The following is a 26,828-nucleotide window of genomic DNA, read 5'->3' on the forward strand; positions in this document are numbered from 1 at the left end:
CCAACAGGCAGTAAGAAGCAGGGTGGTGGCCCCAGGCAGAAGTCAGGCAACCGTTCCCCGGAACAACACGACGACACAAGGTGCCTGTACAAATGTTAGGTCTTCCCGAGTCTGGCAGTTTTTTAAGTTGGATCCAGATGATTCAAAAAAGGCCATTTGCAACACCTGTCGTGCCAGCATCAGCAGGGGTACCAAAACTAGCAGCCTGACCACCACCAGCATGATCAGGCACATGTCAGCCAAGCACCCGACTTTGTGGGAAGTACAACAGAGTCGAGGAGCAGTGCTTGCTGATGTCACTGCTACGTCTTCGCTGGTTGTGCATGCGAGCCAATCCCCTGTCCATGCTGCCTGCGAACAAGCCTCCTCCACTCCTGCACCTGCAGTTGCCTACGCAGAAAGAACACCATCATCAAGCACGTCCTTGTCCCAGCGCAGCGTTCAGTTATCCATTCAGCAAACCTTTGAACGCAGGCGCAAATACACTACCAACACCCCACATGCCACAGTTCTAAATGCTAACATTTCGCGACTGCTTGCGCTGGAAATGTTGCCTTTTAGGCTGGTGGAGACAGAAGCATTCCGTGACCTGATGGCGGCAGCTGTCCCACGTTACTCGGTCCCCAGCCGCCACTATTTCTCCCGGTGTGCCGTCCCCGCGTTGCATAACCACGTGTCACAAAACATCACACGTGCCCTGAACAACGCTGTTTCACCCAAGGTCCACCTAACCACAGACACGTGGACAAGTGCTTGTGGGCAAGGCCGCTACATCTCGTTGACGGCACACTGGGTTAATATTGTGGAAGCTGGGACCCAGTCAGAGCGAGGGACGGAACACGTCCTTCCCACACCAAGGTTTGCAGGCCCTACCTCAGTCAGTGTTTCACCCACACTCTACAGCTCCGGAATGTCATGCTCTTCAGCCTCCTCCTCCTCCTGCGCATCCTCATCCACTGTACCCTCCACACCAGTCACAAGCTGGAAGCACTGCAGCACTGCCTCGGCGAAGCGGCAACAGGCTGTGCTGAAGCTAATCTGCATAGGTGACAAACCCCACAATGCAGAAGAGCTGTGGACAGCTCTGAAACAGCAGGCAGATCACTGGCTCACACCTCTGAACCTAAAGCCAGGAAAGGTCATGTGTGACAATGGCCGGAACCTGGTGGCGGCTTTGAGGCGAGGCCAGCTGACACATGTTCCATGCGTGGCCCATGTGCTCAACCTCGTGGTTCAGCGGTTTCTAAAGTCATACCCAGAGCTGTCTGATCTGCTGGTAAAAGTTCGCCGCCTGTCTGCACATTTTCGAAAGTCACCTACTGCTTCAGCCGGCCTTGCCGGCTTTCAGCGCAGTTTGCATCTTCCGGCTCACAGACTGGTGTGTGATGTCCCCACGCGTTGGAATTCAACTCTGCACATGTTGGTCAGGATATGTGAGCAGAAGAGGGCAGTTGTTGAGTACCTGCATCACCTAAGCCGTCGGGAAATGGGTCAAACTCCACACATAACACCTGAGGAGTGGAGATGGATGTCAGACCTATGTACCATCCTCCAAAACTTTGAGGACTCCACCAAGATGGTGAGTGGTGATGACGCCATTATTAGCGTCACCATACCGCTACTCTGCCTTCTAAAACGGTCTCTGCTGAAAAACAAACATGATGCATTGCAGGCGGAGCGCGATGAGTTGCAGCAAGAAACAGTAGTGGGTGTGGGTGATAACACACAGCCCAGCCTCGTCTCATCACAACGTGCAGTGGAGGACTATGACGAGGAGGAGGATGAAGACATGGAGCAACTCTCCGGCCAAATTGAGGATATGACATGCACACCAGTCATATCCTCGGTTCAGCGTGGCTGGCCAGAGGACAGGGTAGATGAGGAGGAGGAGGAGGAGGAGGAGGAGGACAGCATGTTCAGTCATCTTGTTGGTCAGGCTACTGAAGTCCTGGCTGTTAAGAGTCTGGCGCACATGGCTGACTTTATGGTAAGCTGCCTGTCTCGTGACCCTCGCGTTAAGAACATCTTGGCCGACAATCATTACTGGTTGGTAACACTGTTAGACCCACGCTACAAGGAGAACTTTTTGTCTCTTATTCCCATGGAGGAGAGGTCAACCAAAATGCAGCAGTTCCGGAAGGCCATAGTCACGGAAGTAGGCAAAGCATTCCCCTCACAAAACGCTAGCGGCATAGGTCAGAAATCAGTGGACAACCGAGGCGTACAGCCGAGAGAGGCACAAGTCCAATCCGCCAGAGGTAGGGGAACAGTCTTTAAGATGTGGGACAGTTTTCTCAGCCCCTCACGTACCACAGCCCCTGAGGTGCGGGGTAGTGCCACAAGAAATCCTAAGTTTGCCCAGATGCTGAAGGAGTACCTTGCAGATCGAACAACTGTACTCAGACATTCCTCTGTGCCTTACAATTATTGGGTATCCAAGCTGGACACGTGGCATGAATTGGCTCTCTACGCCTTGGAAGTCCTGGCCTGCCCTGCTGCTAGCGTTTTGTCAGAGCGTGTTTTTAGTGCCGCAGGTGGAATCATTACAGATAAACGCACCCGCCTGTCAACTGAAAATGCTGACAGGCTGACTCTGATCAAGATGAACAAGGGTTGGATTGGGCCAGACTTCACCACACCACCAGCAAATGAGAGCGGAATTTAAAGTTTGCCATGTACCTCCACTCACCCATGGGTACACACTTCTGGACTTTGGATAATCGCTGGACTGCTCCTCCTTCTCCTCATGCGCCACCATGATGATGACCGTTACAAATTGCAATACTTAGGCCTTTGTTTCAGGTATACCCCCAGTGGTAAATTTTTTCGCCCATTCTTTGCAGAATGGACATTACAACGACAGGAGACCCGCTCCTTTGCAATGGGAACAATGTTTTGAGGCCCTCATGCACGTCTCTACCCAGGGACAACGTGGAGCCTCCCAATTTTTGGCTGCCCTGCCTAAGGGCTATACTATAATACACCCACTGCCTGACAATGGACACTTAATGTTTTGAGGCCCTCATGCACGTCTCTACCCAGGGACAACGTGGAGCCTCCCAATTTTTGGCTGCCCTGCCTAAGGGCTATACTACAATAGACCCACTTCCTTACAATGGGCACTTCAGGTTTACAGGCCATCATGCACGTCTCTATCCAGGGACAACGTGGAGCCTCCCAATTTTTGGCTGCCCTGGCAAAGGGCTATACTAAAATAGACCCACTTCCTTACAATGGGCACTTCAGGTTTACAGGCCATCATGCACGTCTCTATCCAGGGACAATGTGGAGCCTCCCAATTTTTGGCTGCCCTGCCTAAGGGCTATACTACAATAGACCCACTTCCTTACAATGGGCACTTCAGGTTTACAGGCCATCATGCACGTCTCTATCCAGGGACAATGTGGAGCCTCCCAATTTTTGGCTGCCCTGCCTAAGGGCTATACTATAATACACCCACTTCCTGACAATGGGCACTTCAGGTTTACAGGCCATCATGCACGTCTCTATCCAGGGACAATGTGGAGCCTCCCAATTTTTGGCTGCCCTGCCTAAGGGCTATACTACAATAGACCCACTTCCTTACAATGGGCACTTCAGGTTTACAGGCCATCATGCACGTCTCTATCCAGGGACAACGTGGAGCCTCCCAATTTTTGGCTGCCCTGGCAAAGGGCTATACTAAAATAGACCCACTTCCTTACAATGGGCACTTCAGGTTTACAGGCCATCATGCACGTCTCTATCCAGGGACAATGTGGAGCCTCCCAATTTTTGGCTGCCCTGCCTAAGGGCTATACTACAATAGACCCACTTCCTTACAATGGGCACTTCAGGTTTACAGGCCATCATGCACGTCTCTACCCAGGGACAACGTGGAGCCTCCCAATTTTTGGCTGCCCTGCCTAAGGGCTATACTACAATAGACCCACTTCCTTACAATGGGCACTTCAGGTTTACAGGCCCTCATGCACGTCTGTATGCAGGGGCATTGGTGAACCTCACAATTTTGGACTGCCCTGGCAAAGGAAAATACTACAATGACTCACTTCCTCAAAATGGGCACATTAGACTCAAGAGGCCTTCATGTACGTCTCTTCTCAGGGACATCGGAGTGCCACACAATGTTTTCACGTAAAATCTTTCATGTATTAATCTCAAAAAGTAACATACACCAGCTCTATCTCACTATTGGGTATGTGCCCTTAACATTTCCGCCATGAAAAATCATTTTGGGGTCATTTTGGAAGGTTTTCTGGTGAGTCCGTAAAAATGGCGTAAAACGCGGACAAAATTGTTGCTGTGACTTTTCAGTGATAAATGCTTCAAGGGGTCTTCCCCATGCTGTTGCCATGTCATTTGAGCACTCTTCTGAGACTTTTGTGACATTTTTAGGGTTTCTCCATGCTGCCGGGGGGTCATTTCACAAAAATACTCGGGTCTCCCATAGGATAACATTGGGCTCGTTGCTCGGCCCGAGTACACGAGTATCTTGGGAGGCTCGGCCCGAGCTTCGAGCACCCGAGCTTTTTAGTACTCGCTCATCACTAATCATTATATAATAACTCCATGATAAAAATGGAAATATGAATATAGACAAAGTAACATTAAGTATAACACAGAGAATACAATATTGCTTCAGATGTCCCAGTCGTGGCACAAGAAGGAAGGTAATCAATATATGAAAAAAATCCATGTCGATGTTCGATGTCAGAAATGTGGTTCCAGAAGAGTGCCAGCAGAAAAAAATCAGTGAATCTAAAATAAAAATATACAAAAATTGTATAACATTAAAAACAAGGCACAAAAACCAGGAAGGTCAGAGAAGAGAGCAGTCATCGTAAGAAAGGCGCAAAACTCAGATGCTCATTAAGCCCCCTCGGGGACAGTGTACCTAAGGTATAAATCCAGCATGTTTCACGCTGGGCGAGTATTTTGCGTACATTCCCACCCCTCGCCCCCCCATGTATGACATCAATGCCCCTGACTCTCAGGGATGTTGGATCACAGTCATGAAAAGCATGAAAGTGGCGAGGGAGGGTTTTAAGAGTGGAAATGTCAACCACTGTCCGGGCGGCAGCAATGTCCCTCACATGCTCCCTCACCCTCTTGAGCAGCTCCCTACTAGTAAGGCCCACATATATCATGTGGCACCCGCACGTGGCATAATATACCATGTTGCTGGTACCACACGATACATAGTGGCGTATATCGAAGCTGCGCAGACCATCAGCAGAGGTGAAGGAAGAGATCCGAAGAACATTGCTGCAGGCCAGACAATGGCCGCAAGGGAAACAGCCCCTAAGGGGGGTACCAAGGTCAAGAAAGGTGGTAGGTCGATTAGGAACATAGTGACTCCGTACAAGCATGTCACGTAAATTACGGGACCTGCGGGGCGTCATCGAGGGGCTTTTGGGTAAAAGGTCACATAGAACAGAATCAGAAAGGAGAACATTCCAGTGCCTGCTCAAAATAGATCGCATATTGGACCACTCGTGATTGTAGGTGGAAATAAAACGGATTTGGCTAAGATTTGAGGAACCGCCGGATTTCACCCCACTACTATATAATAGAGTGGATCGAGGGGTGTGCTTCGCTCGTAGATAAGCCCGCTTAATACTCCTATTGCTGTAGCCCCGCTCTTGAAACCGAATTTGTAAATCTGTCGCCTGTTCCTCAAACAGAGAGTTAGACGAGCAGATACGTTTCATACGTAAAAATTGACCAATGGGGATGGCCCGAATAGTGCACTGATCATGGGATGATGAGGCATGAAGGAGGGAGTTAACCGACGTCGTCTTACGGTAGACATTAGTCTGGATCTTCCTACCTTCACCAATTTGGATATCAATATCAAGGAAATCCAGACACCTACTGTCATATTTATGGGTTAGTTTAATCCCAAAAGAATTCATGCCAAGGCGTTCCATGAACTCGTCGAGTTGCTCCGTCTTGCCCGTCCACAAAATAAACAAATCATCAATGTACCGCAGCCAGCACTGCACATGGGCATCGGCCGGCCCGCCCCCGTCGCAGAGCAAACCCCTCTCCCAGTAACCTAGGAAGAGGTTTACATACGAAGGCGTGCAGGCCGCGCCCATGGCAGTGCCGCGCTGCTGCAAATAGTGTACATCTTTAAATAAAAAGAAATTATGGGTGAGGACAAAACGGAGCAACTCAAGGATTAGGTCACACAAAGGGCCAGCCCGACCGGAAGTTGACAAAAAATATTCAGCAGCCTTCAGGCCATCCTCGTGGCGAATACAGGTGTAGAGGGACTCAACGTCTGCCGTAACAAGTAAGGTGTTATTGTCCACAAAGATGCCATCTATCCTCCTAAGAACGTCCGTCGTGTCACGGACATATGAGGGGAGTGTCTCAACCAAGGGTTTCAAATAATAGTCAATAAATTGACATATAGGTTGACACAGCCCCTCAATGCCGGACACGATGGGATGACCAGGAGGACAAAGGGCATCTTTGTGGATTTTAGGCAGCAAATAAAAAGTAGGTGTTTTAGGAAAACGTACCATGAGTCCCTCCACTACCTGTTTACTAATGATACCTTGATCACAAGCCTTACCGAGAATGACCTGAAGTTGAGCAGAAAAGGTGAAAGTGGGGCTACAGGGGAGCCTAGCATAAGTGGACTTAACACGTAATTGGCGAAGCGCCTCTTTCTCATACATGACGGCTGGCCAGATCACAATGTTACCCCCTTTGTCTGCAGGCTTTATTACGATGTCATCAAGTTTGTCCAGGGACTCGATTGCCAATCTCTCGGCATGAGTTAAATTGTCATACCGACGTCTCCTGGACAGATGTTCAAAATCAGATATCACAAGCTTGGTGAATATCTCAACGGCCGGGCAAACAGACAAAGGGGGAAACCTTGTTGATCTGGGCATAGCACAAGATGGAAACTCACCTAAGGTGCTTGGTGCGGCTTCATCCAGCAGCTCCTCAAGATCCTGTATAGCCTGTTGTTCCCTCAAATACTCACCCAGCGTGAAACACGCTGGATTTATACCTTAGGTACACTGTCCCCGAGGGGGCTTAATGAGCATCTGAGTTTTGCGCCTTTCTTACGATGACTGCTCTCTTCTCTGACCTTCCTGGATTTTGTGCCTTGTTTTTAATGTTATACAATTTTTGTATATTTTTATTTTAGATTCACTGATTTTTTCTGCTGGCACTCTTCTGGAACCACATTTCTGACATCGAACATCGACATGGATTTTTTTCATATATTGATTACCTTCCTTCTTGTGCCACAACTGGGACATCTGAAGCAATATTGTATTCTCTGTGTTATACTTATGTTTTTTCACCAATGTTACTTTGTCTATATTCATATTTCCATTTTTATCATGGAGTTATTATATAATGATTATTTCCCTCTTGTGCCACGATTGGGAGATCTCAATTAACATTGAATATCTTGTGACATGAAGTTAATGTATATTATATATTGGTCATTCCCCTCCTGTGCCACGACTTGGGATGTTTTTTGTGATATTGAATACTCTGTGCTATAGTATATGATCTCCTTATGTGTTATACTGTTCATATCTATTTATTTGTAATTTTGATATGGAGCTCATGTATTATGCATTGATTAGCTTCCTCTTTGTACCACGACTAGGACATCTGAATTAATATTGAGGGTTTGATGTTATAATATATGTCTTTTTATCAGTGGCACATTGTCTATAATTACCTATGTATATTTTTGACATTTATCATGTATCTTCCTCTTGGGTCACGGCTAGGACATTTGAAGTCACATTTAAGACTTTATGTTACAGTTGATGTTCTCCTACTACTGTTACATTGCATAGTTACTTATTCTTGTCTTTTTATGCTCGCTCCCGCTCCTCCTCCCCCGTCGGCGCGGCTGCAACAGTGGCCTGCTGGCCCGGCTCTGTCGGCGTCATTATCGCCTGCGCGCATGCGCGGTTCGCGAGTGACGCGTCCCCGCTTTCCGCGCATGCGCGCTACCTTCAAGGGGCATTGACCGCTGACAGTGCTGGGTACCGGCCGCGATTGGTCCGGTCGCGCTGACAGAGTGGGGGTGGAGCAGCTGGAGCGTGGGAGCGCCATGTATAAAAACACATGGCTGCTTCACAGCGTTCCACCCCCTCCCTGATGAAATAATCTTTTAGCTGAGATTGTGAAAGGTATACATGGGGGCTCTCTCCGGGGGGTCTGCTCTGCTGCTTATCAGGCCTGCTTTGTGCACTTATGGGTATGTTTACTTAACCGGCTGGGATTCTATTCATGTATTCATGTCTTTGTACTTAATCTGACTGTTCATTGGCATCCATTTAGCACCTCATGGTGGCTAAACTTGTTTATTTGTTCATAAGCTTTTGACTCTGTTTAACTATTTGACTCTGTCACTGCAGAGGTTGCTGTTTCACCAGCATCTGTATTAAGAACTGTTTATTAGTGATTAGTGATACTTGGATCCTATTTTATATATTGAATATATCTCTGTTATCTCAGAGTATACACTTTTATCATTGTGCTTATCCAGTGCTGGTTTTTACCATCCATCCATGTAACAATTGTCAAAACTCCACATCATGCTTTTTATGTGCAGGATGCCTTGTTCATGTTATCTGCCGGCCTGTTCTGCCGCTGATTCCTTTGTGGCAGTTGCCATTTATTAAACATATTTGCACTTTACTCCTTGTCCTCCAGTCCTTGTTTGATGCTCAGAGTGTGCCTAGACAGGTGCCATGTATTGGCTTTTCTGTTTCCTTTTCAATGTTTGGTCATTTTGTATATTAATGATTGTGCATTCAGTAGAGTTGAGCGATGTTTGAGGTTCGCCAATTTCATGTTTGAGTGATTTTATGGGGTGTTCGAGCTCGAAGTCGAGCTTTTTGCTAAAAGCTTGACAGTTCGACTTAGGTTCGAGAACGGTTCGATCAACAAAAACGTGGCTTTTCACAGTAAGGCTATGTGCACACGTTGCTATCTGCATGCATCCTGCGTCCCCAGCACAATCCCTCTCTCTTTCCTACTCACCAATCACGGGCGTCTTGCTGCACGGCTGTCACAAATCTGCGGCATCTTTTCCTCTTTAGAAAATGGCTGCCGCTTCATTATTCAATCAGGTATTCCGTGCTTTCCCCGCACACCGGCGCCCATGATTGCTTGCAGTCAGTTACGCCCCCACGATGAGTACTCGACAGCTGTCTCACTGCAACCAATCACAGCCACCGGCGGGCGGGTCTATATGATTGCTTGCAGTCAGTTACACCCCCATGATGAGTACTCGACAGCTGTCTCACTGCAACCAATCACAGCCACCGGCGGGTGGGTCTATATCGTGCAGTAAAATAAATAAATTAAAAAAAAAATGCGGTTCCCCCATATTTGATACAGCCAGGATAAAGCCACACGGCTGGAGGCTGGTATTGTCAGGATGGAGAGCACCACGGTATGGGGAGCCCTCGAGCCTAACAATATCACCCAGCAGCCACCCAGAATTGCTGAATCCATTAGATGCAACAGTCCCGGTACTCCACTCAGCTCATCCCGAATTGCCCTGGTGCGGTAGAAATCTGGGTAATAATGAGTTTAGTCATGCCAGGCATCTCCCTGAGACACCTTCCATGATTAAACTGTAAGTGAAAGTAAAGAAACACACACAGCGAAAAATCCTTTATTTGGAAATAAAAGACAAAAAAACACCCTCTTTTACCAGTTTATTAATCTTCAAATACACATCCAGTTGAAAACCGTAACCAGTAACATAAAATGCATATTTACATTTTCACCAAATGCTATATAGCATATATAATAAACTCGATTGTTAATTAGGACTATATCAAATAGGGCATAAATCGTACAAATTGCTTTAAAAAGGGGGAAGAGAAAAAACGATCAAAGCCCAATAAAGATAAAAATCAGAGTTGTTCAAAACCAATTGCAAAAAGATGAGGATGTCCAGCTCTTCAGGCAAAAAAATCACGTCTTTATTTTATCATGCAGACACAAAGAATGACATGACCAGCACAACGCGTTTCAGGTGAAAGCACTCACCCTTAATCATGATACTGGATAGATGGTGCTGCAAAGCTTATATGCAAATGCTAATCAATGTAACAGATGTTTAAATTACTTCAGCACCTTACATGCACGAAATAGGTTTTACCATGAAAAACATTACATACATATACAATTAAAAAACAATGATACAATACAATACAATACAATAAAGTACACATTTTTCAATGGTTTTCTGGATTTGAAGATATATACGTTTATAACCAAACCAGTTACAGTGCGCCATTCAGTGTGTGCAGATATAACACCTTCAAGTTTAATGCACATATATATGTGCCAATACATCACATTTAAATACATAAATCTGCACTCAACAAATGGCGCACACGGGAATTTTTTTTTTCTTTTTTTTACAAACATATTTACTCATGTATATCCCCATGTATATGCACACATATTGCCCTTCTATATATGTGCTCAGTTGTCATACTATGTAAAAGCTTTTAAGTTCCGACATGGAAGTTTAATATCTATATTATGTGGATTTTCCTGCACTTCGGAGTACCTCAATGCTTATATATGAACTCAAATAGATTTATATACTTTGAAGGAAGCCTCATTTTTTATTGTCAAAAGTTTGTTTTAATTACAAAAAAAAAAAAAAAAACTTTTCAAAAACTATTTTTATTTTTTTGATTAAATCATTATTTAAACTATGCTTCAATGCAAAAAAACACATGGTTGTTCTATATTATGGTAGAACACAAAGCGCCATGTTGAATGTAACGCAATATAACCGCACAAGTCGCAGATGGTCTAAATTTGGTGTGAATTAAAAACGAAAGTAGGAGTTTTGGCTATGTATGCATGCACACTGCTTCTATATTTGTGCTCGATTTATATTGTGTAGGGGCTGTTAAGTTTGAACTAGAAGATTTAATATCTGTGTTATATAAGTTTCATCCTACTCAGGAAAAAATTCCTTTTTTTTTTTTTCTTCCTTTCCTTCTTTTTTCTCCTTTGTTATCAATTGATGTCTATGAAACATGCTTTAATAAATTTATATGCTTGAAAAGAAAAATACCACAGCCAAATATATAATGAGCTGACCTTCAGCTTTAACATTAGGGTTAAACTGCAACAATTGTTCCAAGGGGCTAAAACACACCCTATAGTTAGCATTTGTGAAAAAAAGAAAAACTTCTTTTCTTTTTTTTTTTTTTTTTCCTTTTGGAAAAACTTTTCCAAAAGCACCATATTGAGTGCAACACAATATAACCGCTCAAGTCGCAGATGGTATAAATTTGGTGTGAATTAAAAGCACAAGTAAGAGTTTTGGCTATGTATATATGCACACTGCCCTTCTATATTAGTGCTCGATTTATATTGTGTGGGGGCTGTTAGGTTTGAACTAGAAGGTTTGATATCTGTTATATAAGTTTCATCCTACTCAGGAAAAATTTATGAATTGAGGTATGTGAAACATACTTTAGTAAATTTGTATGCTTGCAAAGAAATACCACAACCAAAAATGTAATGAGCTGACTTTCAGCTTTAACATTAGGGGTTAAACTACAACAATTATTCCAGAGAGGCTAAAACACACCCTGCAGTTAGCATTTGTTGCAACCACACAGAGGGAGCCAAGTATCTCAAACAATGAGGGAAAAAAAAAAAAATTAATATCCTTCCCCCACAACAACTAAATAAGTGTGACGCCTATAGCCACATAAATCACAAGTGGTGTAAATTAAAAACGCACATTACAACTTTGGCTGAGGGTTCTTGAATTATAACATAATCATTGATGTATATTTGTTTCCCCCTTTATTTTTTTAAGCCAATATACCAATGTCATAACAATATGGCAATGGATTTATTGGGCACAATATTGTTTTTCCCACCCACCAAAAGCAGTGCAAAACAAGGCTTTAGTTTCTATCACCTAATAGAAAATCATGAGATCCCTGCGGAGATTCAAACCACAGGGAAAGGTGGTTTTTAATTTGAATATCCACCAGGCCTCTCTCTTACGCAAAAGTTTTTCCATGTTACCCCCTCTATGCGACTTTTGTATTTTTTCTATTCCATACACCCGCAAAGTATCCAATGTGCCTTGATGTTTGTTGATAAAATGTTTTGATAACTGAGATGTGCCCCCAGAGGTTTTTTTGTGTATTACATCATATATATGTTCTTTTATGCGTGTGTGCAGTTCTCGTTTTGTACTTCCAATATATTTTAGTTTGCAAGTTATGCATTCTGCCAAATACACTATATATGAACTTCTACAATTTATAAAAGTTTTTATCGCATAGCTACTGCTAGCATCACTGTTTTCAATAGATGTGATCTTTTTAGGAGTCAATGGGCACATTTTACACTGTTTTCTCGCACAATGGTAAAAACCCTTTAAAGACAGCCAGTTGGTGCCTAGAAGATTTGATTGTTTATTTTTATTTTTGATGTCACTTGGAGATAACTTATCCCCCAGTGACATTGCTATTTTGGCAACTACTCTACAATTATTATTGAGAATTTTTTTCAAGGTTTTGTCTGTTTTTAATATAGTTAGATTGCGGAAAAAAATCTTTCGTATGTCCAAAAACTGATTACTATATCGTAAGGCTAAAGTGATGGCTGAATTAGCAATTGGTTGTTTTTTAGTCGTGGTCTGAGTGGTGGTTTTTGTAGAATTAATTTTTGATTTTACAACCTTTTGTGCTCTATTTAACATCCATTCTTTGTAACCTCTTTTTTTGAGTCTTATACTAATGGTATCTACTTCAGTTTGGAGGTTTTTCTGAGAGTTGCAATTTCTATGCGCTCGTTGCATTTCTCCTACTGGTATGGCCTTGATGGTATGTGAGGGATGGTGACTTGCTGCATGCAAAATTGTATTTCCTGATACCTGTTTTCTATGGGTGCATGTTTCTATTAACCCAGTGTTAAGACCCGTCATTCGTAAGTCCAAAAAATTCACAGTGTGTTGTTGAAAATCCACCTTAAATTTTAGATTGAAAGGATTATTATTTATGTACATAGTGAGGTCAGATACGAGAGACCCACCGCCCGCCCATACCATGATGACATCATCGATGAATCTCCCGTACCAGACCACACATTCCACAAATGGATTACTGTCACAATAGATATATACCTCTTCCCACCAGCTCATAACTAAATTAGCGACTGACGGGGAATACTTAGCACCCATAGAAACTCCAGTTTTTTGAATAAAAAATTGGGAATCAAACAAAAAGTAATTGTTCGCCATAAGAAACCTGATAGCTTCTACTATGAAGGAAATTTTTTCGTTATCAAAATTTGAATATTTTGCCAAATGATGTTGGACTGCCATTATTGCTATTTGTTGGGGTATTGAAGTATAAAGAGAAATGACATCTGCTGTTATCCAGCCATAGGTATTTTGCCACTTTATATCATTAACTTAATTTAAAACACTAATAGTGTCCCTGAGGTAACCTGGAACACGGCGGGCCAGGGGCTGCAAAACAGAGTCAATCCACTGCCCCAGCCTCTCGCCCGCCGAGCCAATGCCCGATACTATGGGCCGCATGGGGGGTGGATTCTCCCCTTTATGTGTTTTAGGTAACCCATAGAGGATGGGTGTTCTGGGATTATTAATTTTAAGCCGCTCAGCGTATTTTTTGTCATAACAACCAAGGGAAGCCCCCTCATTGATTAGCTTGTGAATTTTCTTATTGATGGTGATGGTGGGGTCAGTGGCGACAGGGACATAAGTGTTGGTATCAGACACCAAAAGGCGCATCCAATCAATATAATCAGCTTTGTCCATTATTACCACCGATCCCCCTTTGTCAGATTTTTTGATTATAATATCTGAATTTTTCTCAAGTTGACAAAGTGCCTCTCTCTGTTGGACATTTAAGTTACTGAGATTGTTGTTTTTGCCAGATTTATGTAGCAGTCTCAGATCCCTCTCCATATTTTTTTGGAAGTTTACTATGGCTTCACATCTTTCATTTAACGGATAAAAATCCGGATTGGAAATACTAGGGGCAGAATCTCTACCATTGGGGGACTCTAGTTTGTATTGATCTCCCAACTCTTCCAATGTTAGCAATGCCATTTGTTCTTTAAATTTAAAATTTGTATACATATTTTCATGTTCAACTATATTGGCATCGGATTGCACAGTATCATCCCCAACAAAATGTTTTTTTACCACAACATTACGAACAAATTTGTTAATATCACACAATGTACCAAACAAATCAAAATTATTAGTTGGTGCAAAATTTAAACCCAGAGCAAGAAGTGCTCTTTGTGTTGCAGTAATGTCACAGGAAGATAAATTAATGACATCAAAATTTACATTAGAGTCTATGTCTTTTTGGGACGCAGGGTATAGCCTTTTGGATTTGTGTTTCCAACCTCTTCTTCTGCATTTCCTCTGAAATGATTTTGTTTTCTGTAGTAGTTTTTTGAAGGTTGAAGTGTTGATTCAGCAGATGATTCATCTGTGGTGTAACCCACGGAAGTATCTAGATCAGAGGAGCCAAATGAAACTTTGGATTTTAGCGTGGAAACACATCTATGCGAGTAAAATCGGTCCAACTGGGCTGAAAAATACTCGGCTGATTTTAGTTCACGTTAGGTGCGAGTGCAACGCAAGTGCGATGCTTTTTGCTCGCGTGTGTGTTGCGATTGCGATGCTAGTTTCATGCAACATCTTAATTAGATAAAAGCTATTACACATGTGTCATTTAATTAACCTATGGGAATGTGCTGTCACATTCATCTAATGTGCGAAGTTACTGCCACACTCGCAAATGTGAACGGTGGTGCGCGTGTGTGATGCTACTTTTAATCCCCTTCCATAGGAAATCATTGGGACAAATGGTGCGAGAAACTCGCAAAAAAGCAGCATGCTGCGATTTTTTTCTTGGTCCGATTTGGACTGAGAAAAAAATCGCAGATGAAAGCTGAATCATTGACTAACATGTGTCCGATTTCAATGCGAGTTTTTCTCGCATTGCTCTACTGCGAGAAACTCGCAAGTGAGAAGCAGCCCTTACTCTGGGAGTCTTTAGTATGGAACGCAGACTTTTCCATCTGTTGGTGTTTTCCCATCTGCCCCATTCATACACCTGGTTAGCTGAATAGTCATGTAAGTCTCTGTTTAACTTGCATTTTTTCATATCCATGATGCTTATTTCAATTTTATCAACTGCTGCTTGTATGCGATTAATCGTGTCCATGTAGTCTGCTTCAGAAGTGAATGTTTTTAGTGTGGATTTTGCTTCATCCAAGCCTGTCTGAGTCTCCTTGAGTGTGATTTCCTCATGTTCAATAATCAAGCCCATGAGTTTCAAGGAGCACGAGGATAGCGTGTCATTCCATTTAGAAACAAAGTTCTCAGAGTAAATTGTATTAGGAATTTTCTTCAGGCGTAAGCCCCTTGGAATAATAGATTTTTCAACATAATTTTTTAAGGTGGTTATATTCCACCAAATTCTATTTTCTTTCTCTGCTAATCTTTGCAGTGTTTTAACAGATTCATTGCTTATTGCAAAACCAGCAGGTGCATTGGTATCTGTGGCTCCAAACAGCAGTTTTGCTTTGTTCAGACGTTGACTGCAGTCATTCATGTTAAAGGCTGAATGAGCAAGAAGGGTAAAGTCCAGAAAACCAACTAGTTGTCTGCTAATTAAATATAGAGAGCAAAACACGGGAGTCCCGATAAGCAGAAAGTAAAAGTTCAATAGTATGAATCAGCTCACCGTGGAAAAAGCTCAGTCTTGATTTCGTCCTGGAGCACGGACAGGCACTGCCACAGCCCAAAATAATGCAAAAAGATGAGGATGTCCAGCTCTTCAGGCAAAAAAATTGATAAAAAAGGAGAAAAAAGAAGGAAAGGAAGGGAAAAAAAAAAAAAAAAAAAAAAAAAAAAAAAAAAAAAAAGGAATTTTTTCCTGAGTAGGATGAAACTTATATAACACAGATATTAAATCTTCTAGTTCAAACTTAACAGCCCCTACACAATATAAATCGAGCACAAATATAGAAGCAGTGTGCATGCATACATAGCCAAAACTCCTACTTTCGTTTTTAATTCACACCAAATTTAGACCATCTGCGACTTGTGCGGTTATATTGCGTTACATTCAACATGGCGCTTTGTGTTCTACCATAATATAGAACAACCATGTGTTTTTTTTGCATTGAAGCATAGTTTAAATAATGATTTAATCAAAAAAATAAAAATAGTTTTTGAAAAGTTTTTTTTTTTTTTTTTTTTTGTAATTAAAACAAACTTTTGACAATAAAAAAATGAGGCTTCCTTCAAAGTATATAAATCTATTTGAGTTCATATATAAGCATTGAGGTACTCCGAAGTGCAGGAAAATCCACATAATATAGATATTAAACTTCCATGTCGGAACTTAAAAGCTTTTACATAGTATGACAACTGAGCACATATATAGAAGGGCAATATGTGTGCATATACATGGGGATATACATGAGTAAATATGTTTGTAAAAAAAAGAAAAAAAAAAAAAATTCTGGTGTGCGCCATTTGTTGAGTGCAGATTTATGTATTTAAATGTGATATATTGGCACATATGTATGTGCATTAAACTTGAAGGTGTTATATCTGCACACACTGAATGGCGCACTGTAACTGGTTTGGTTATAAACGTATATATATCTTCAAATCCAGAAAACCATTGAAAAATGTGTACTTTATTGTATTGTATTGTATCATTGTTTTTTAATTGTATATGTATGTAATGTTTTTCATGGTAAAACCTATTTCGTGCATGTAAGGTGCTGAAGTAATTTAAACATCTGTTACATTGATTAGCATTTGCATATAAGCTTTGCAGCACCATCTATCCAGTATCATGATTAAGGGTGAGTGCTTTCACCTGAAACGCGTTGTGCTGGTCATGTCATTCTTTGTGTCTGCATGATAAAATAAAGACGTGATTTTTTTGCCTGAAGAGCTGGACATCCTCATCTTTTTGCATTATTTTGGGCTGTGGCAGTGCCTGTCCGTGCTCCAGGACGAAATCAAGACTGAGCTTTTTCCACGGTGAGCTGATTCATACTATTGAACAAAACCAATTACTTTTTTTTTGTCAAAAAATTATCACAAGTGAATGTGTGGACACAAAATATGTATCATATATATACAGCGTATTTTTTCAATTATAAATACTACTTACATAGCTTTTGAGGCTGCAGCCTCTATCCATACACATAGTCTCCAAAAAATCAAAATTGGCCATATATACATGCCCATAACAGCACACTATATATGCTACTCATTGTATGGCCCATGATTAAAATGAGACTATATACAGTCAGGGCCAGAAATATTTGGACAGTGACACAAGTTTTGTTATTTTAGCTGTTTACAAAAACATGTTCAGAAATACAATTATATAGATAATATGGGCTGAAAGTGCACACTCCCAGCTGCAATATGAGAGTTTTCACATCCAAATCGGAGAAAGGGTTTAGGAATCATAGCTCTGTAATGCATAGCCTCCTCTTTTTCAAGGGACCAAAAGTAATTGGACAAGGGACTCTAAGGGCTGCAATTAACTCTGAAGGCGTCTCCCTCGTTAACCTGTAATCAATGAAGTAGTTAAAATGTCTGGGGTTGATTACAGGTGTGTGGTTTTGCATTTGGAAGCTGTTGCTGTGACCAGACAACATGCGGTCTAAGGAACTCTCAATTGAGGTGAAGCAGAACATCCCGAGGCTGAAAAAAAAGAAAAAATCCATCAGAGAGATAGCAGACATGCTTGGAGTTGCAAAATCAACAGTCGGGTACATTCTGAGAAAAAAGGAATTGACTGGTGAGCTTGGGAACTCAAAAAGGCCTGGGCGTCCATGGATGACAACAGTGGTGGATGATCGCCGCATACTTTCTTTGGTGAAGAAGAACCCGTTCACAACATCAACTGAAGTCCAGAACACTCTCAGTGAAGTAGGTGTATCTGTCTCTAAGTCAACAGTAAAGAGAAGACTCCATGAAAGTAAATACAAAGGGTTCACATCTAGATGCAAACCATTCATCAATTCCAAAAATAGACAGGCCAGAGTTAAATTTGCTGAAAAACACCTCATGAAGCCAGCTCAGTATTCTATGGACAGATGAGACAAAGATCAATCTGTTCCAGAATGATGGGAAGAAAAAAGTTTGGAGAAGAAAGGGAACGGCACATGATCCAAGGCACACCACATCCTCTGTAAAACATGGTGGAGGCAACGTGATGGCATGGGCATGCATGGCTTTCAATGGCACTGGGTCACTTGTGTTTATTGATGACATAACAGCAGACAAGAGTAGCCGGATGAATTCTGAAGTGTACCAGGATATACTTTCAGCCCAGATTCAGCCAAATGCCGCAAAGTTGATCGGACGGCGCTTCATAGTACAGATGGACAATGACCCCAAGCATACAGCCAAAGCTACCCAGGAGTTCATGAGTGCAAAAAAGTGGAACATTCTGCAATGGCCAAGTCAATCACCAGATCTTAACCCAATTGAGCATGCATTTCACTTGCTCAAATCCAGACTTAAGACAGAAAGACCCACAAACAAGCAAGACCTGAAGGCTGCGGCTGTAAAGGCCGGGCAAAGCATTAAGAAGGAGGAAACCCAGCGTTTGGTGATGTCCATGGGTTCCAGACTTAAGGCAGTGATTGCCTCCAAAGGATTCGCAACAAAATATTGAAAATAAAAATATTTTGTTTGGGTTTGGTTTATTTGTCCAATTACTTTTGACCTCCTAAAATGTGGAGTGTTTGTAAAGAAATGTGTACAATTCCTACAATTTCTATCAGATATTTTTGTTCAAACCTTCAAATTAAACGTTACAATCTGCACTTGAATTCTGTTGTAGAGGTTTCATTTCAAATCCAATGTGGTGGCATGCAGAGCCCAACTCGCGAAAATTGTGTCACTGTCCAAATATTTCTGGATATAACTGTATATACTAAATGTCTATGTCGGCATTGTAGGGGATAGATTTATCAATAATGTCCAGCACATCAATCTACAAGGGAATAGCTAGCAACCATGTACATCAGCTCATTATATATGGTTAAATGTCCTATGTTCCATAGCATAGAGGGGAGCAGATCATATACATACTGGCTGTCATTGGCGTCCGGCGCTGATCCAGCTCACTGCGTCTATACTGGTTCTCCGTGCTCGGGCCGCAATGTCCTGGGTTGGATGACTGGTGACGCGGTGGCTGGATTAGCGTCAGCAAGACGCCATGACGACACGCGCGTCACTCAAGGTGGTTGAAGGTGATTGGAGGCAGGCACTATTTAAAGCCTGCACTCCAGGTGATTAGACACGCCCCCTGATGAAGGTTAAGAAGCCGAAACACGTGTCGGGAGTCCTATACTACAGCGGTAAATATATCCTACATTGCTTTGTAAATCTTTGTGGTTTGTTGCCTTTGGTATGCCGCAATATGTGGTAGCTACAATCTGCTTATGCCGCAATATGCGGTAGTGGTGATCGGCTTTCCCATGTCTATATTTATATGTGGTTAGCACATTATAGCAGAGTTTTTTTTATATATAGGCTCTGGGAAGATCCATGATATAGTGACACCTGCTGGCCACTTGTAGGAATCACACCCATGCAATAGGATCTACTTGTGCATTGATCCCAGTATGTATATGATCTGCCCCCCTCTATGCTATGGGACATAGGACATTTAACCATATATAATGAGCTGATGTAAATGGTTGCTAGCTATTCCCTTGTAGATTGATGTGCTGGACATTATTGATAAATCTATCCCCTACAATGCCGGCACAGACATTTAGTATATATATATAGTCTCATTTGAATCATGGGCCATACAATGAGTAGCATATATAGTGTGCTGTTATGGGCATGTATATATGGCCAATTTTGATTTTTTTTTTGGAGACTATGTGTATGGATAGAGGCTGCAGCCTCAAAAGCTATGTAAGTAGTATTTATAATTGAAAAAATCCGCTGTATATATATGATACATATTTTGTGTCCACACATTCACTTGTGATAATTTTTTGAAAATAAAAAATTCATTGGTTTTGTACAACTCTGATTATCATCTTTATTGGGCTTTGATCGTTTTTTCTCTTCCCCCTTTTTAAATACACATCCAGGTCCGACGTAATCCACATGACCCTGTCAGCTCTGCTACATGAAGATGCAGCAGCACTGTAGAACACGATCGCGCTGTGTCCTCTCCACGTAGCAATGAAGTGAATCGCGCTGTCACCAGAAACTTCACTTTGCAATGCAGACGTCAAGATTACCAAATCTGCCTATCTTTATCATTACAGGTAATAGCTCAGTGGAGAGAGTGCTCGCTTAAGAAGCATAATCTTACAAGTTCTAGTCCTGGTAAAGAATTTAATTTTTTTTTTTATTTTTAATTTTAAATTATAATTATAAATTTATAATTATTTAATTATGCACTGAGGGGAGGAGCCGGACATCAGCTGTGAGCCTCGGGACACACCTCTAATATCGGAACAGTTCACGGAATGAGGCTGCATTGCTCTCTTCTCTCTCTTCTCTCTCTCTTCTCCTCCCTCCTCCCTCCTCCTCTCCGACCTGGCGATGATCAGCTGATGCGGTCACCTGACAGAATCAGCAGACATTATAAGTCGAGTGGTGAGGCAGGCTTTTTACCGCCCGGCCGGCTAAACTATCAGCTGATGCTGTCAGACAGGAGTCTGCACTGAAGTGTGTAGTTTGTGGGGGGGGGGGTTTGCACTGATGCATCATCTGATTGTGTAAAAGCCACTGTGTCATGTGATTCAGGCCCTTGAACTGACACATCATCTGATTGCTTTGCCTTCAAGCAAACCGATCATATGATATTGGATCCAGATTGGATGGCGCGGGACCCTTGACCCAGGATTACTGCAGAGGGGGGTTCTTTATTTCAATAAACATATAGTCACTAATTGTGTTGTGTTTTATTTCTAATAAAAATATTTTTCTGTGTGTTGTTTTTTTTTTTATCTGTACTAGAAATTCATGGTGGACATGTCTAATATTGGTGTGACACCATGAATTTCGGGCTTAGGGCCAGGTGCGAATATACAGCTAGCCCTAACCCAATTATTACCCAGCGAGCCACCCATCACCAGGGCAGCTGAAAGAGTTGGATACAGCACCAGAAGATGGCGCTTCTATGAAAGCGCCATTTTCTGGGGCAGCTGCGGACTGCAATTCACAGCATGAGTGCCCAGAAAGCTTGGGCACCCTGAGCTGCGGATTCCAATCCCCAGCTGCTTAGTTGTACCTGGCTGGACACAAGAATTGGGCGAAGCCCACGTGATTTTTTTTTAATTATTTCATGAAATTCATTAAATAATTAAAAAAAAAGGGCTTCCCTATATTTTTGGTTCCCAGCCGGGTACAAATAGGCAACTGGGGGTTGGGGGCAGCCCGAAGCTGCCTACTGTACCTGGCTAGCATACAAAAATATGGCGAAGCCCACATAATTTTTTTGGGGGGGCAAAAAACTCCTGCATACAGTCCTGGATGGAGTATGCTGAGCCTTGCAGTTCTGCAGCTGCTGTTTGTCTGTATGGAGAAAAGCAGACAGCAGCTGCAGAACGACAAGGCTCAGCATACTCCATCCAGGACTGTATGCAGGAGTTTTTGCCCACCAAAAAAATGACGTGGGCTTCGCCATGTTTTTGTATGCTAGCCAGGTACAGCAGGTAGGTACGGCTGCCCCCAACCCCCAGCTGCCTATTTGTATCCGTCTGGGAACAAAAAAATAGGGAAGCCCTTTTTTTAACTATTTAATGAATTTCTAAAAAATCGATATGAGCTTCGCCCCATTTTTATGTCCAGCCAGGTACAACTGGGCAGCTGGGGATTGGAATCCGCAGCACAGATTATCCCGAGCCATTAAGAATCTCCAATTAAGGGTTAAAAAAAAAAGACACCACACAGAGAAAAAATACTTTAATAGAAATAAATGCACAGACACACTTAGAGACTCCATGTTCATTACCCCCTCACATCCCTCCACGATCCATGGTCTTCTGTCTTCTATCTCCTGCAACCCATGCAGCTCTGCTACATCAGACAGCGCTGCATGGGAGGAAGACGCTGCTGCTTCCCGTGCAGTCTATATCACTCAGTGAGTAGCAGAGGCTGCAGGCTGTAAGTGGTGACGTCACCGCTGACAGGCATGTTGCTATAGCAGCAGTGATCTCCGTTATTGACCGGCTGTGGCAGCCGGTGAATAATGGAATGGGGAAGCAGAACGGGGAGTCGACTGTGGAGACACGGGGCTCAGTGGGTGCTCTCGTCCTCTGGCCCAGCCGCCTTTAGAAAGACAGCGTGGCTCAGGGCTCATCCCAACTGAACGCCGGCCTCCTTAATCGTGGGCGTAACACTAGTCAGACAACACAGGGTGAAGGAACCATAATAATTAGACTTTATTGGATCCCCAAACAATTAACGGCACATAACACATAACCAGCAAATCACAAGTGTAACAGGCAACAGAGTCTCACCCTTCCACTGGCTCACCAGGAATTTAGAATGTCCATTCCTCAGAGGTTCCAGGGCTATTTACTCCAATCCAGCAGCACCCCACTTTTGGCGGGCACCCACCGAGAAAGGAATAATGCCAGATTTAGGAAGCTGTCTGAGGTCTGCAAAGTCTGTACCAGGTGACTGAACTGTCCCAACCTGAGTGTCCTCCTTAGGTAGTCCTGGTATGATGTTACAATCCTGGCAGCCGGAGTCGAAATCCCTAGGCTGTGGATATGGTCTCCAACAGGAACCGGAGTCCCTAGATTGAAGCCATAAGATATCCTGATCCTCTAGTCAGCTCCTAAGAGCTTAGATCCATCAGCATCCATCAACAACCCTGGTGGCTTAAAGAAATCCTCTCTTATAGCCACAGCCCTCCCTCTGGGCATACTGTGTCCTCATCGATTGGTTGGACAAGATTGCCTCTCCCATTGGATGAATCTCAAGCTGCATGGACAATGTTCATCCAAATGATGTCCACAGAAAGATTGAGGGTATACATGTAGTCTGGAATGCACAGACTAGATAATGGCTACAAAGGTAATCACTAGAGTTGAGCGCGGTTCGCGGTTCGAGGTTCTCCAGTTCTAGGCTCGAGTGATTTTGGGGCCTGTTCTAGATCGAACTAGAACTCGAGCTTTTTGCAAAAGCTTGATAGTTCTAGAAACGTTCGAGAACGGTTCTAGCAGCAAAAAAAACAGCTAATTCCTAGCTGGCTTTCCGCTGTAATAGTGTAAGTCACTCTGTGACTCACACTATTATGAAATTTCAGTGTATAGTGTGCGGGAACAGCGCCTTCAGATCACTGCTGTTTGTATAATGGCGATCGCCATTTTTTTTTTTTCCCTTGTCTTCCTTCCCTAAGCGCGCGCGTCTAGTGGGGAGGGCCATTATGGCAGCCAATCCCAGACACACACAGCTAAGTGGACTTTTAGCAAGAGAAGCAACGGCATGTGTGATAGGATGTCCATGTCACATGTCCCTGCATTATAAAAACGAGTATCTGCCCGTCCGGACGCCATTATCTCTTCTGCGTCCTTGGTGTCAGACATCACTGGCGCAGCTCCGTCCTTTGTCCTATCGCCGATACTGCTGTATGCGCTCCATACACAGCGCTGGACAGCTTAGGGATAGCACTTTCTATCAGTCCTTTTAAGGGCTCGTACCGGCAGGGTCAGAGCCATAGGTGACAGGTCCTGAAAACAGAGACAGCGTCTGTGTAGCTAAGGTCAGGGATTTCCTCGCTGCATTTCCCCATTAGGAGGGAATAGAAAGGCAGGCTTCCATTCCTCTACCCAGAGCCCCACAATCCTGGCACTGTACCCTCCTGTCCTCTGCACACTCCAACTCATTATAACTAAGCCATTATACTAGCAAACACTGAGTGTACCTAGTGGCATCCTAAACGTGGCTATTGGACTTTTGTATAGTCCCACTAGTGCAAAGATATTTGCAGCACGTCTGCCTGCATTGCACACTCAAACTCATTATAACTAAGCCATTATACTAGCAAACACTCAGTGTACCTAGTGGCATCCTAAACGTGGCTATTGGACTTCTGTATAGTCCCACTAGTCTCAATAAACAAGAGAACATATTAATTGTTCCAGTGTACATTAACATGAAAACCTACAGAGAAAACACTGAAACACATATTATATAAACAAAATGTTTATTATTGGATCAATTGAATAGAAGAGGTTAAAAAATACAAAAGTTAAGAGAAAGGAGATGAGGGGGGATACAAAACAGTGATAATACAAATGACCCCCAGTGGTCACCCTAAGCTTGTAATAGGGATGTAGGTACATGAAAAGTACAATCAATGCAAACAATGTTGAGTATACCTATGGAATAATGAAAACCGAATTAGTCCATATAGTCAAAAGATCATATAGAGCCGTAAATGTATGAAAAGTAAGGAGCATGAATAGTTAATCCTAAAAGGTCATAATTACCATTAATGGATATCTAGAAAATCCAATAGATACTCCTGACTGTGACAAAGGGGCTATTTTAAGAGGAAAATTCAGTTTGCATAAGACCATATGTATACAATGACAGATTTACACAATAGATGCTGAAAAAACTAGGACTGTAGAGAAAGTTCTTTATATACCTATGTACAGGCTCGGCTAGTGGGTAAGATCATATCAAAAAAATCCGTTTTAATGATGTATAGAGCACAGTATGCACCCCCTGTCAGATGGAGCAAAGATGGGGCGTATCGCACATGGATAGTCTAGTGCCTAGAAAGATGGTACTTAAGTATATGAGTACTAAATCATACCAACATATATATGAGCAATATAGGGAAATACATGTGTTCATAAACACCTCATATGTGCTCCATCAGGCTGGAGGACTCACATCAACCAGCAGTGATATAATCATTTAGCATAGTTACTGACCTGTTAATAGATTGTTATATACAGTTAGGTCCAGAAATATTTGGACAGTGACACAAATTTTGTTATTTTAGCTGTTTACAAAAACATGTTCAGAAATACAATTATATATATAATATGGGCTGAAAGTGCACACTCCCAGCTGCAATATGAGAGTTTTCACATCCAAATCGGAGAAAGGGTTTAGGAATCATAGCTCTGTAATGCATAGCCTCCTCTTTTTCAAGGGACCAAAAGTAATTGGACAAGGGACTCTAAGGGCTGCAATTAACTCTGAAGGCATCTCCCTCATTAACCTGTAATCAATGAAGTAGTTAAAAGGTCTGGGGTTGATTACAGGTGTGTGGTTTTGCATTTGGAAGTTGTTGCTGTGACCAGACAACATGCGGTCTAAGGAACTCTCAATTGAGGTGAAGCAGAACATCCTGAGGCTGAAAAAAATGAAAAAATCCATCAGAGAGATAGCAGACATGCTTGGAGTAGCAAAATCAACAGTCGGGTACATTCTGAGAAAAAAGGAATTGACTGGTGAGCTTGGGAACTCAAAAAGGCCTGGGCGTCCACGGATGACAACAGTGGTGGTGGATGATCGCCACATACTTTCTTTGGTGAAGAAGAACCCGTTCACAACATCAACTGAACTCCAGAACACTCTCAGTGAGGTAGGTGTATCTGTCTCTAAGTCAACAGTAAAGAGAAGACTCCATGAAAGTAAATACAAAGGGTTCACATCTAGATGCAAACCATTCATCAATTCCAAAAATAGACTGGCCAGAGTTAAATTTGCTGAAAAACATCTCATGAAGCCAGCTCAGTTCTGGAAAAGTATTCTATGGACAGATGAGACAAAGATCAACCTGTACCAGAATGATGGGAAGAAGAAAGTTTGGAGAAGAAAGGGAACGGCACATGATCCAAGGCACACCACATCCTCTGTAAAACATGGTGGAGGCAACATGATGGCATGGGCATGCATGGCTTTCAATGGCACTGGGTCACTTGTGTTTATTGATGACATAACAGCAGACAAGAGTAGCCGGATGAATTTTGAAGTGTACCGGGATATACTTTCAGCCCAGATTCAGCCAAATGCCGCAAAGTTGATCGGTCGGCGCTTCATAGTACAGATGGACAATGACCCCAAGCATACAGCCAAAGCTACCCAGGAGTTCATGAGTGCAAAAAAGTGGAACATTCTGCAATGGCCAAGTCAATCACCAGATCTTAACCCAATTGAGCATGCATTTCACTTGCTCAAATCCAGACTTAAGACGGAAAGACCCACAAACAAGCAATTCCTGAAGGCTTCGGCTGTAAAGGCCTGGCAAAGCATTAAGAAGGAGGAAACCCAGCGTTTGGTGATGTCCATGGGTTCCAGACTTAAGGCAGTGATTACCTCCAAAGGATTCGCAACAAAATATGTTAAATATATTTTGTTTGGGTTTGGTTTATTTGTCCAATTACTTTTGACCTCCTAAAATGTGGAGTGTTTGTAAAGAAATGTGTACAATTCCTACAATTTCTATCAGATATTTTTGTTCAAACCTTCAAATTAAACGTTACAATCTGCACTTGAATTCTGTTGTAGAGGTTTCATTTCAAATCCAATGTGGTGGCATGCAGAGCCCAACTCGCGAAAATTGTGTCACTGTCCAAATATTTCTGGACCTAACTGTATATAAGGATTCTATTTATTATCCATCAGTCCATGGAATATAGCATCGTTCAGTAATGACAAAAAAGGAGTATGTTCGGCATGTCTATTTGACCAGGAAAGGGGATATATATCATACAGGAATATATATTACCAAGTTGGTATA

The sequence above is a fragment of the Anomaloglossus baeobatrachus genome, chromosome 2 (genome assembly GCF_048569485.1).
Source record: "Anomaloglossus baeobatrachus isolate aAnoBae1 chromosome 2, aAnoBae1.hap1, whole genome shotgun sequence".
In the NCBI taxonomy this organism is placed as follows: domain Eukaryota; kingdom Metazoa; phylum Chordata; class Amphibia; order Anura; family Aromobatidae; genus Anomaloglossus; species Anomaloglossus baeobatrachus.